Source organism: Thamnophis elegans, chromosome 1 (assembly GCF_009769535.1).
Source record: "Thamnophis elegans isolate rThaEle1 chromosome 1, rThaEle1.pri, whole genome shotgun sequence".
Lineage (NCBI taxonomy): Eukaryota > Metazoa > Chordata > Lepidosauria > Squamata > Colubridae > Thamnophis > Thamnophis elegans.
In genome coordinates, this window is record NC_045541.1 from 110,880,159 (window position 1) to 110,892,863 (window position 12,705).

The following is a 12,705-nucleotide window of genomic DNA, read 5'->3' on the forward strand; positions in this document are numbered from 1 at the left end:
TATGATCCGCTATAGGTAATAGCATCCCAGTTGGACAAAATGCTATAGAAAGAAAAGTCTCAAGTTTTCTCCCTTTTACTTCTTGCTTTCTCTTGAATAATCAAAGTTCTATCAATTGGCCATCTCAGCAAGTTCCATCATCTTCAATAACCATTTCTGGGTAAAGGTGGGTCTTTCTTCTTTTGAACATATATTAATCTCACTGCAGTTATCATATATAAAAGCAAAAGAAGATTCTGTCCACATTAATCTCACTGCAGTTATCATACATAAAAACAAAGCTGCCTATCCATCAGTCGCAAAAGGAAAACCTTTGATTTCAATTGTATTTTAGTCTTTAAAATCTTCTGAATCGCTATATGTATTTGCACCCAAAACTTTCTGGTTTTTTTTTCCACATCCACCACAATTCTGATTTATTTATTTTTTAATGAAGTTTGTGCTGTTGTTTAGCTCTGTGAAGCTGGCAAACTCAGGAAACAAGAACCACTTGAACTTCTGGAAAGATCTTTATTGCTAGAAGGATAATGTAACAAAATCTTGAAAGCCTGTCAAAAGCAATTTTCCTGCTCAACTTGCACCTAGAATAATTAAGCTCTGAGTTTATTTCTCACACTTCCACCCACTCCTGGGCTGAGATCTCTCTTTTGCAGCAATCCTTTTTCCTCTTCATTTCATCACAGGCATCTGGCAAACAATTTCCTAGCTCTTTTTTTTAATTTCTAGGAAGATATACCTGCTGAGAGAAGACAGACATTGTGTGTTTGAGACCCTGCAGACTATGAGTCTTGCATCCTGGGAATAAAATATGATATCACTATGACACCAATGAATATGCAGATTCTGAAGCCAGTGCATTCTTAGAATTACTGGAAAATATAATGGGGACGCTAAATAAAGCAGCAGAAATTCTAAATGGTTGCTTTTGGTGAGTGTTAGAGGTTCTTGTTTGCTAAGCCTTAGTGGTAAAGCTGTCCATCAGTAATCAAAGCTCTAATGGTTAGACAAGTAGAGTAGGAAAAGCATATTTCCATCTGATGAGTGAAGTTTTCCTTTGTGCCAAAAACTATAAAGGACAGCAGCTGTATTCCAGTAGCAGTTTGGGTTTTCAGACTAGGTTTTCAGGGTGACAAGAAAAACTAAATGCCAATGCTTATTCTTCATATATGAGACCCTCTAGAAGCCTCTGGAATCTAATACAGATGTTTCTTGACATGCCAGATCTGAAATATTTATAGCATTAATTGGCAAATTCCCTTCTTCCTTACAACTATGAGGCTTTGCTGATGCTTCCAAAGTAACAACACTCCTATGTAAAGTGTCCAGTTCATTTAGATTTAGATTTAGCTTTGGGTATGACAATAGAACTTTCCTCTTGCAGACATTGGGGGTCTGCTGGGCTCCAACTGCATAGCAGGGGAAGGGGGAAGGGTTTCAAAAACTTGTCACAAGAGCAGACCAGGATTAATGAAGTCATTGTCCCTAGGACAGTGATGGCACATGGAGCCATTTTTGAGGACACGCGAGGCATTGCCCTGTTAGCCAGGGCATGTGTGCACTGGCCAGCTGGTTTTTGGCTTTGATTTTCAACCAATTTTCACCTTCCAGAAGCTTCCCTGAATGGGAACGTTTGGAAACAGACTTCCCAAATATTTCTGAACTTCCAGTTTGCATGTTGGGCTGTTTTTCTCCCTCCCCAGGCCCCTAGAAAGTCTCTGGAGCCTGGGGAGGGCAAAAAATGGATCTACCGGGCCCACTGGAAGTCAGAAAGCAGGGCCTCTGGGGGGGCGGAGGATGCCATTTTCACCCTCCCCAGGCTCCAAGAAAGCTGTGTGTGCATGCACAGGGCAGCAGTGGAGTGGTCATGCACACATGTGCATGGGGCATTAAATTATGGGGATGGGCATTCAGGCGAGTGCAATAGTGCGTGTGTGTGCTTTTGTCACCCGAGGGAAAAAAGGTTTGTTATCACTGGTCTAGGATGTCTTGATTATTTAGTTCATCTGGAACTTTATCTTTCCCTCCAAGCCTGTTTCATTCCCGCCTACGCACTGATTTAGAAGTTGAAATTCAACAGCATATTCTTACATCAAACACTTGTCCTGTCAAAGGCAGCAAATATCACAGTGGGCTGTCACTGGCTTGACTGCAACTTCAAAGATAGTTCTCAGGTGTGCCATAATATTCATTAACTGTCCAAATCCAGGCTGACTTGAATCAGAAGGGAATTTGCCTACTTTACAGCTTTTTCAGTTGTTAGGGTAATAATTATCTGGTGTGAGTTTGGTCACTGGAGAAACCATATGGATGCAAGGATTTTGTCATTCACAATGAGTAAAGAAGGCAATATATTTGTTTGGATTCCTGTTATATCCCTCTGGCACAGAAGCTCGACTTCACACAACATGGGCAGAGGATCAGTTGGTTAACCTGGTTAATGTTTGGTAGCATTGCCAGAGATTCAATAGCCATCATGCTAATCTATGAGATTTGCAATTTCTATCTTGTCATATTTTTTTTCGGTTCCACCACAATACCGCAAAGCCCTTATCCACGGAGACATAAGCGCGAGTGCTAATCTGCGCCGTCCGAATCGCTAAAGCAAATGCGACCTTACCGCGCTGACATAAGGACGGAGGGCAAATCCGCGCCTTCCGAAGCACTCAGCCTAACCTAACCCTAACCCTAACCCTAACCCTAACCCTAAACCTAAACCTAAACCTAAACCTAAACCTAAACCTAAACCTAAACCTAACCCCTAAACCTAATCCTAACCCTTACCTTAATTTAAATCGGCTTTCTGCTGCCGCGCTGTTTTAAAGCGTCCTTCTGTCGCCGCACTGTTGTCGTGGCGGTGATGACACACGGTGATGACGTCGCGGCTTTAGCGACGCGGTTTTATCACCGCTATTTTGACAAGCGCGGTTTTGTCGTGCCACGCATTTTTTCCATATGGAATTTGTATTTTCTTTTCCTGCATATTGTACTTTCACTCTAGCTTAATAGTAGAAACAGAAGTAATATTTTTATTTGGTGCAGTACCCTAGGTTTTTTTTAAATTTCTTTCCTTTTCTTCCATGTACATTTCCAACCCAAATATATTCTTGTCTTACAAAATATCTTCAGAACCTCTCATTGCCCTTGCAGCTTTCACTATCTTTATTAACCTTTTATCATGAACTGTAAATTCATTCCTGGTTTTTGTTTTCTTCCTTTGCCATGTATAATGCATAATTAGATTTATACTTCAACAGATGCTCAATAAGCAATCACCATGTTCATTCATTCTTGCATCCATTAATGGTGGAATTATTTTTTTCTCTATTCTCTCATCTTATTCCCACCCATTCATTCATGGCACTTAAGAAAATAATGTTTTCCCTGAGTTTACATCCATTCAAAATATTGAATGAATTTTCCCAAAACTCTGGTTCTTCTATTTTTATCGTCATTCACTGGAGCATAATACACAACCATCGCTAATTTATTAATTCCTATTTTTGTTCACATCTTATTAATTAATTAGTAAATGCACACCTTCATTTTCATGTCTGACTACATGAGTTCCACACCACAAGATCAAACGCCTTTCATTCATTCAGCTGTATTTCATCTTTCCTCTTTCTCATAGTTTCACAACTCAAAGCATGTCATTTCATTTATTTATTTCATTTCATTAATTCATTAATTCATATTCTTTACAATGTTCACTTATAAGTTTTCATACACCATTGTTGTTTGGATGGTTTCCATGGAATATATTGCAAATTGAAGTCAGCTCTGCAAAAGCAGAAATGACCACTATGGCAAAGACAGAGTAGCTGGTCAGTAGACAAGAGATATGCTCACATGCACTATTTGCAGGGATACTGTAGAATAGCGGTTTTCCACGAGCTTGAGCACTGGGAGATGAAAAGGCTAGCCATCTTTTCCCAGCCACAGCAAAGCCTTGTAAAGCAGAGGTCTCCAACCTTGGCAACTTTAAGACTTGTTGACTTCAATTCTAGAAATCTTAAAGTTGTCAAGGTTGGAGGCCCCTGTTTTAAAGGATTCCAAGTTTGCAAACCTCACTTTCTAATTACTTTTGGAAATTACTGATTAAATATTTCTAAGCTTTTAGAGGCCTTCAGATCAAAAAGTCTGAAAACATTTGATGAATCTGTCTTCAATCCTGAATAGAAAAAAAAATAACAAAAAACAATAAATATTCTTTAGAATTTAAAGAATCTGAAAAAAACAATAAAAAGGTAACTAAGATTTTGCTTTTAGAAAGTTTTAAATGGACTAAGTCCAGATAAAATTGGAATATTGAAACTTTTTCAATAAGATTTTGGAATTAATCATTAAGAACAAGAAGGTTTGCAGGTAATAGATCCTGTTTTGGTTTGAACAAGACAAAATAAAGCTAAGTAATGTCATGATTTCAAAAACTGAACACTACAGGAAGCTAAAGTTTTAGGCAGAGAGAAGGTTTACACACCTGCAAAATACTCTAATAATGAAAATACTGAATAAATGTTTGGAAGAATGGAATCAGAAAATAGTAGCCATGATAGCAACAAGGTCAATAATGATGTTTACTTCTATGATAAACTATATCCAAAAGATGTTATTGGGGAAAAAATATAGATGTAGAATAAATTTTGGCTGACAAGATATAAATGGTATCAAAGGGGTTTACAAGTGACAGAAGAAGAGAATGGTTCAGAAAAAAGATGTTTCCCTCGATCTACAAAGAAATTGGCTGAGATGTAAAATTTAAAAGGAAAATGTAAATGATTAACCAAGAGAGTAACCTGCATAATTTTTTCCTATTAGATTTACAAAAGATGCTTGTTAAAATCTTGAAGAACTCTGTGGAATGGAACAAAGAAGAAATGAAGAAAAATCAAATCCTATGACAATGTTGGAATAAATTACCAATTTAGACTGTTAGCAGTAAAAGGAATATAAAGTTTGTTTATTTGATCATGATTAAAATAAAATAACCCTTTATGGACTTTCTGCTGACACCAGGGCTAATGTTTTGTCCATTGTTTATAAATAAAGGTGGGATACAGGATATGAAGAGATAAATGTTTGTAATGTTTGAGGGGGTGAACAGCCACTAAATTTATTCATATATTTGATGATAATTAGAAATCATTTTGTTTCTCTTTCCTTATTATAGTCTTACTTTTATTTGCAACAATGACAACCAAAGCCCAGCTTTACAGCAAATGTGTGCCATAAAAGTTTTAATATTTAATGTAAAGATTATCTTCATAGCCAACATATTATTATCCATATCCCAGTAAGTAGGAGCTACATACATGTAGTGAGCTGAACACAGGAAACAAAGTAACAGGGATATGTATGTATGTATGTATGAGCTGGGTATAAAGATATACTAGAATAGATTTGTTGTACAAGGAATGTAGGTTTCATAGCTAGTTTTTATAGATAACATGACTTCTGGACAATGCTGTATGATCCAATGAATTTGTATTGATGTTTCATTAGACATATTGCTAATTTCTTCGGAGCAGTTCTGAAATCCAGATTGGCAACAAATGTCACATTCTTTGTTCAATGGCTAACTTTTTTCACTTTTTAAAGCATATTTTTCTTGCCATTTGGGTGAATAGACAGGAAAAAAATACTTTAACAAGTGGGGGAAAAGCTTCCGATGATCGTGTGGCTCACAGCTGAGCTGTGTGATCCTCAGAAGCTTTTTTTTTTTACTACCAGTTCACAGAACCAACGGCAAACATCCCTATCGATTCGGCCAAACTGGGCCGAACCGGGAGGATTTCACCCCCGGATAGAACCCATAAAGACCTTTTATGAAAAGGAAATGTAATGCTAATATCTGTTGAACATCAAGAAAAACAATACAATAAAAATTGTCATATTCATTAGCAATTTGTAAATATATTTTTATTCGGGTTTTACCATTTGTCTATATCTCTGGAGGCAGTAAAGGTTATCTGTGATTTTACATCAGTTCAATTTTCTTTTCCATGGTTAGAAACTATTAAAATTAATATTTCAACTAGAGCTTTTATTAACCAATTCACATTTAACCAAAAAACTATGCATACACAGTATTTACATTAATGATATTATGGACATAATGCTAAATATATTGAGATGGTAGCCAACTAGATATCCTCCAAATTGTTAACATTATGTTTCCTATGGTAGTTTGTAGTAGGTCAGTTCTAGAAGAGATCGGCCCTGACTGCTCATTAGAAGGCCAGATTCTGAAGATGAAACTCAAATACTTTGGCCACCTAATGAGAAGGAAGGGCTCACTGGAGAAGAGCCTAAGGCTGGGAAAGATTGAGGGCAAAAGAAGAAGGGGTGTTGGTAATGGTTGACCAAAATGTCCAGATGACACCAAGCTGCTTATCCACTCCCTTTTATTAGTGAATAAGCCCCAGTAAAGAAAATGTATTTATGTTTTAGAAAATATACCAGCTGTCAAGTGCCAGGGAAATCAGGAGATCCAGGCAGTTTTTGTGTAAAGAATTATTGCAAGCTTAAGTTCTCTACAAGAATCTGAACGACTAACGGCCCAAGCAAACTAGCAGTAGGTAAGAGTCACAGGAATTCAAGGTGTGTGGACTTAGATCTCTTGTGAGTGCAAAGGGACTTATAGCTGATGATGCATTTGATCCCCCCTCCTCAGACTCAGTCTAGTCATATCCTAAACTAGCATTGTGCAAAACTCCTATATACTGTAATAAAAGCACTGCATTCATGTACAATTGCCAGCACTTCTTACTATTACCTATGCTAACTGGTGGTGCTGGGAGTTGTAGTTCAAAATATTTATAGATTTCCCACCCTCACTTAATTCAGTGGATCTTATTTCTGAGTACATGCACAGGACTGTGCTGTAAAGGAACACAGATTTCATGAATCCAGCACAATCCCGAAAATACAAGAATTCTCCTTATGGCAGTTTTCATATTTGAGCATATAACTGTATCTAGGTAAGCAGACTACAGAATATGATGCAAAATTTAAAACATAATAATGGAAAAGTAAGGCTCCAAGGTCTGAATGCTAACTCATACGCATCACATTAGCATAACAAATATAGAAAGAATTACCTGAAATTAAAGACAATATATAAAGAATGAGACTGTAGTTTAGCTCCTACGCATGTGAAGCTAATGCTGCCTTATTTGTAGAGATTTTTGAGGGACAGGGGCTCCTTGGTGACATTTAAAAAAAATGGGTAAAATGTAAATGAACGTCATATTGCAGTTAAACCCAATTTTTATTTTAGATGAAAGTAAATGGCAGGGGGAGGAGGACGGGGACTTACCAATTAGGAAAAACCAAATTGTGCTACTTTTTTGACTGCAAGGCTAGTATCCTAGCAACAGCTGTGCCTGCTGTTCCCTTTCTTGAGGCTTTGCTGACTCACCAGCTGATTCACTCTGACAGCATCTTTATTTGGCTTCTGATTAGCATCACTGTGTGTGGCTTCTGTGCCTGCCCTAGGCCAACCTATATATAGCTTCTGCTTTTCCCCCCATGATGCAGTGAGCTTCACCAGTGATGGTCCTTTCAGAGGGTGAACCGAGGATCTTTTTTATTTTTATTGTTTTTGCTCTTTGCTAGACATGTTCTCTTTGGCACCCAGAAGCAGTAATTAAGCTGAAGGAAACAAAGAATTCAATCTGTATAGTTAACATCCTGAAAGGAACTCTCAGTTTTTGTGCACTTGCCAATAGCTGGAGGTCTGTTCTCCTATCGAGGAACATGTGCAATCTACGTGCGCACCAAGAACCCCTGAACATCACAGGAAGCCTCAATGAACTCAAAAGATCCTCCTTATGCAAACAAAGGTTGACACTTAAAGCAAGACAATGTGCTTGAATCAGTTCCTTTCCCATTAATGCAGCTTTACATTAGACCAAGCTGTAGACCAGAGTGAGATAGCTTTGATTCACCTTACTTTCTCTTCTGCCACTTTCAATATCTAGAAGGGGCCGGTCTGCACATGCTCCATGGAAGCCACTTTCAGCTATTAGATGAAAACCTCTACGGAGGAGACCACAGCGATGCAGCATATCAGATTTGCTTTTCCTAGGGTTGCATTGCAGCTGCTTTAAGGAGTTGCAGAGGGATGCTACATTCACATCCAAAATACCTTTTTGCCTTCAATTTGATGTGCTGCAAAACCCAACAATAATGGATATCTTAGAAATTTATAGGGCAACAGAGTAACTGTCGTGTAATGTTCTTTCTTGTCACCCTATACCAAAAAAAATGTATCTAGCCACTGGACCCAATAGTGCACAAGAAAGTATTAGAGTAAATATATGTCTAAGCATGTATTTTCAGACAAATCAACTATTTTGACAATGCAGATCTCCTTTTCTAGATCTGAGTGAATATTTAAATCAACCATACTGAAAATATTTAAAGATTGTGAAATCATTCAGTGAGAAGAATAAATGAGACTGAAAAAAGTGACTGCGACTTATGTTTTAAAAACTTGGAAAAATAGAAAATCAAACAGAGAAGGCCAAACCACCAATGTCTAAGAGAAGGTCAAACATGCAAACACAAAGAAACCTCCAGAAGACAGATTAATAACTGATATATAAGATCATTAAGCAGAGTGGCATATTAATTATTAGCCAATAACTCGTATTTAAAGAATGAAATAAAATGGTGAGATAGACATGATGAAGAAATGGTTAATAACCTCAGAAGCAAAAAAAAATGAATTTCATGTACCTATTAAAGTTACCAAATGGATACCTAAGGAAAACTAAATATAGGAGTAAATGCAGACCATTATTAGAAAAGGATAATTACAGCACTCAACTTTAAAACTAGTGTCCTTATTTTAATTTTCACTCTTTTTATTGATATTTATATCTTTGCTTGTGTCTTTGGAGAGTTTTTTACACTGTTTCCAACTGTCTTTCATTATTTTGCAGCATTGCTTTTATTGATTGTAGGCTATTCACATATCATGTAGAACGTTTAAGGAAAGAGAATATATAACAGTTATAATCCTTTCCTGTGACCTCTGATTTAAGATATGGATTATCTATCTAGACGATACTTGGGCTATTGGACAGAAAATATATGGAACCATTTTCTGAAGCTTGCTAAGAAATCAGATGGTTGCTGCCTAGCTCTATGGACTAAATCTGTATACCAGGAGTGTCAAACTTGATTCCATTGAGGGACACATCAGCATTGTGTTTGACCTTGGGAGGCGGGGTGGGGTGACCAGCTATACGTCACTTGAGTCAGGGGTGCTTGTGGTGGCCCAAGAGCTCTGCCAGTGAAAATGAGCTGTTTCCAGGGAGGCCCTGTGGGTCAGATCTAAGCATCCCATGAGCCGGATCCAGCCCCCGGGCCTTGAGTTTGACACCCCTGCTGTACACTGAAGTCAAGCATTAGAATGGGGTTGCCTCAAGAAAACATGAAAGAATCTCAATACTTGTTTACTTCCTTTTACTTGTTTTAAGAAGCAAAGAGGGAAAGGCAGATGATATCTCATCACTGAGAGATTTTAGAACTAAAATGTCACAACTAGGACAAATATCAGGGCAGCTTTCCTACTTGTGACATCAGCCCAATTTTCTTTCTCTTTATCAGCTGAGGGAATGGCAGAGAAGCCTGTCATAAAACATAAAACTCGGCTTATGAAATTCTGCATAACAATGTTGGTTCTTCTGATACTTGCAGTAATTTATATTTTGATGGGGTTGAGAAAAATAAGGAAAGCAGGAAGAGGAATTTTTCAGAGCATGGAAGATGGAAGAAGGAGCAGTTGGAAATGGATAGTGTTGGTGCAGAACTAGCACAGAAAACATTTCAGATTCTTAGATGAGGAATAACTCTAATAAGTGATTTCCTATGGTGAAAATGTAAAGAGAAGAATAAAACAAATCAGAAAATCATGGTTAACAATACATCACGTAGCTACTGACTAGGACTATGCTTATTTTGTAATGGCTTTTGGGGGGGAAATATGTTCTGTAAGCACTGAGCTTCTCTGCTATTTATTGACCATGTCATTCTGAGATTGCGAGATTGCGCATGCGCGGGTTTTGGATGGCCTCCGGCAGAACGAAACCACCAGAAAATACTATTTGCCTAGTGATTACTCTGGCGGCGACCCCAGCAGCAGGAGGAGGATGTTACAGGGGACCCAGCCAGACGATCGGCTTGAGTGGGGCTGCCTTTGGCCGGTTTCTACCTTGTGTGATCGCGACCGTCTTGGAGACCTCCTTCGATCAGGGGGTGAAGTTGGCGGCGGCGGATAGCTTCTTGCAGCGGCGGTGTTCTCTGCCTGTGTCTTAGAGTCCTCAGAGACCTTGGGGACCTGGGAGGCCTGAAAGATCTGGCGTCTTTGGAGAGTTTTAAAGATTGGGGGTGAAAGGAATGCAGGAGCCATGGATCATGAGAGTAATGATGTTTATTAGTACCAGATGACAAGATGACAAGCGATTCGAACTTTCCCTGAACGGTCAGGGTATTTATACTAGCACTCAGACCAACTGTCAAAATGACCAGCCAATCAGGTCGCAGCTGGTATTTGTATATTGAATATGCAACAGACAGCGTAAGAGAATTTTTGGTCTGTTTTGTCAGCGTGGACCTGGTGAGGGGGTGGTCAGCCTGAATGGTGCCTAGGGTGATCAAGCGGCTAGCTTGCGGCCGCCATTACGGCCCTCCTGAACTCCTCCCCGCCTCAGCGCTTTTCAAACTGCAACGTCCGTTTTTCCATCTTACTGGGTTTGTGAGAGCCTTTGGGACTTGCGGAATTAGATCAGCTGGTCCTCCGCTTTTAAGGAGGGGGGTTATGGGGTGGTGTGGTGCCGGACAGAAGCGGGCAACTGCTATTACTTGTTATCTCTGCTGCCCCTTTGGATGCTCCCACCCCCATCTGACCGGACTTTCCGCTGCGGCAAGGCCCCCCCAGTTTCCCCTTTTCTGTGGCTGGGGGGGGGCTTCTCTTTTTACCACCTTTATCAGCTATGCTAGCTGGCTCCCCCAGTTCATCTTTATGGACCAAGCCCATTGGACTCTCAGTTTTACATCTTTGTTCCCGGACTACGACCATTACCGCCCATTACCATCGCAGGAACTCTATCTTAGCCACCTGGACTATTACCTCTCTTCCATCACACTATCAGAGAAAGAGGACACCCTATCTCCTTTGTACCTCATCGGCTTTGACTGGCCTACTGTGCCTTCGTTCCATGAACTTACAATCCTACGTATGGATTTACTCGCCCAACATTAACATCTTTTTAAATATCTGCGCAATTTCTCTCGTATGTAGCGTGTATGTGGGTGTGTGTGAGTGAATGATCCCACCTTTTTTAACTTAGTGTAATCCCTTTTTTTATTATATTGTTGTATTTTTAATTTCCTGTGGGGGTTGCGTGAGTGAGCGCTTGGGTGTGTATGCGAGGATTCGGAGTGAAACCAGGCTTCCCCCACACTGAGTGCTCTGCAGAAGTGTTAGGGGGGACCTGGGCCTATTCCCAACCTCAGGATGATTGATTTGAAGGGCCTGCCAGGGAATGCGGGGGCTATGGGGGTGGGTGGAGGGACCACGGATGCGGGAGTGCAGGACCTAATTTTAGACGAGAGGGCAGACCTGGCATATATTACTGAAACCTGGCTGGGCCCGGAAGGAGGAGTCCCCTTCACTGAGATGTGCCCAGAGGGTTTTCAGGTGCTTCATCAGCCGCGACCCCAAAGAAGGGGTGGGGGTGTGGCTATTGTTATCCGAGAGTCTCTAGTTCCTCGTAGGATCCCTGCTCCGGAGCTTGTCGGGTGTGAGTCCTTGCTGGTGAAGTTGGACCTCGAGGATCAAGTGGGCTTGTTGTTAACATACCTCCCTCCCAACAGCGTTGCAACAGCCCTCCCCTCGCTCCTCGAGTCAGTAGCCGAGCTGGCAATTGAGTTCCCCAGGCTTATGGTGCTGGGGGACTTTAATTTGCCTTCGCTCGGCGAGCACTCTGATGGAGCGCAGGAGTTCATGGCTTCCATGACAGCCATGGGCTTGACCCAAGTAATCCGGGGCCTGACTCACTCAGCGGGTCACACGCTTGACCTCGTATTCCTCTCGGAGCAGTGGAGTTGGGATCTTGGTTTGAGGGGTAGTGAGCTCTTGCCCCTGTCATGGTCGGACCACTACCTACTGAGGCTTGACTTTCAGAGGCCAACCCCCCACTGTAGGGAGGAGGAACCGATTAGGTGGTTCCACCCCAGGCGTCTTATGGACCCTTTGGGCTTTCAGATGGCACTTGGCGTTGTTCCTGATACTCTCGCCCGTAGTCCAGCTGAGACCTTGGTTGCTGCTTGGAACTCAGCAGCATCAGAGGCTCTCAACCGGATTGCGCCTTTACGGCCGATCCAAGGCAGTGGATCCAGGAGGGCTCCTTGGTTTACTGAGGAACTCCGGGAGATGAAGCGCCAAAAGAGATGCCTAGAGCACCGCTGGAGATCCAGTAAGTCCGAGTCAGACCGAGCACTATTAAAATCCTGCATCAGAGCCTACCTCCGGGCAATCCGGACGTCAAAAAGAACTCACATTGCCGCTCTGATAGCTTCCGCTGAGTCACACCCAGCCGCCTTGTTTAGGATAACCCATTCCCTCCTGAATAGGAGGGATACGAGCGATCCTTTGCAAGGTAGAGCTGAGGAATACGCCCAATTTCTCACGGA

General features: G+C 40.8%; 1 long non-coding RNA gene across 2 annotated transcripts in view; it reads right to left on the reverse strand.

Annotated features, from left to right (window-relative positions):
- The window catches only part of LOC116515450, an 84,101-nt gene that overhangs the window by 1,261 nt on the left and 70,135 nt on the right, over positions 1 to 12,705 (reverse strand). The window lies entirely within an intron of this gene.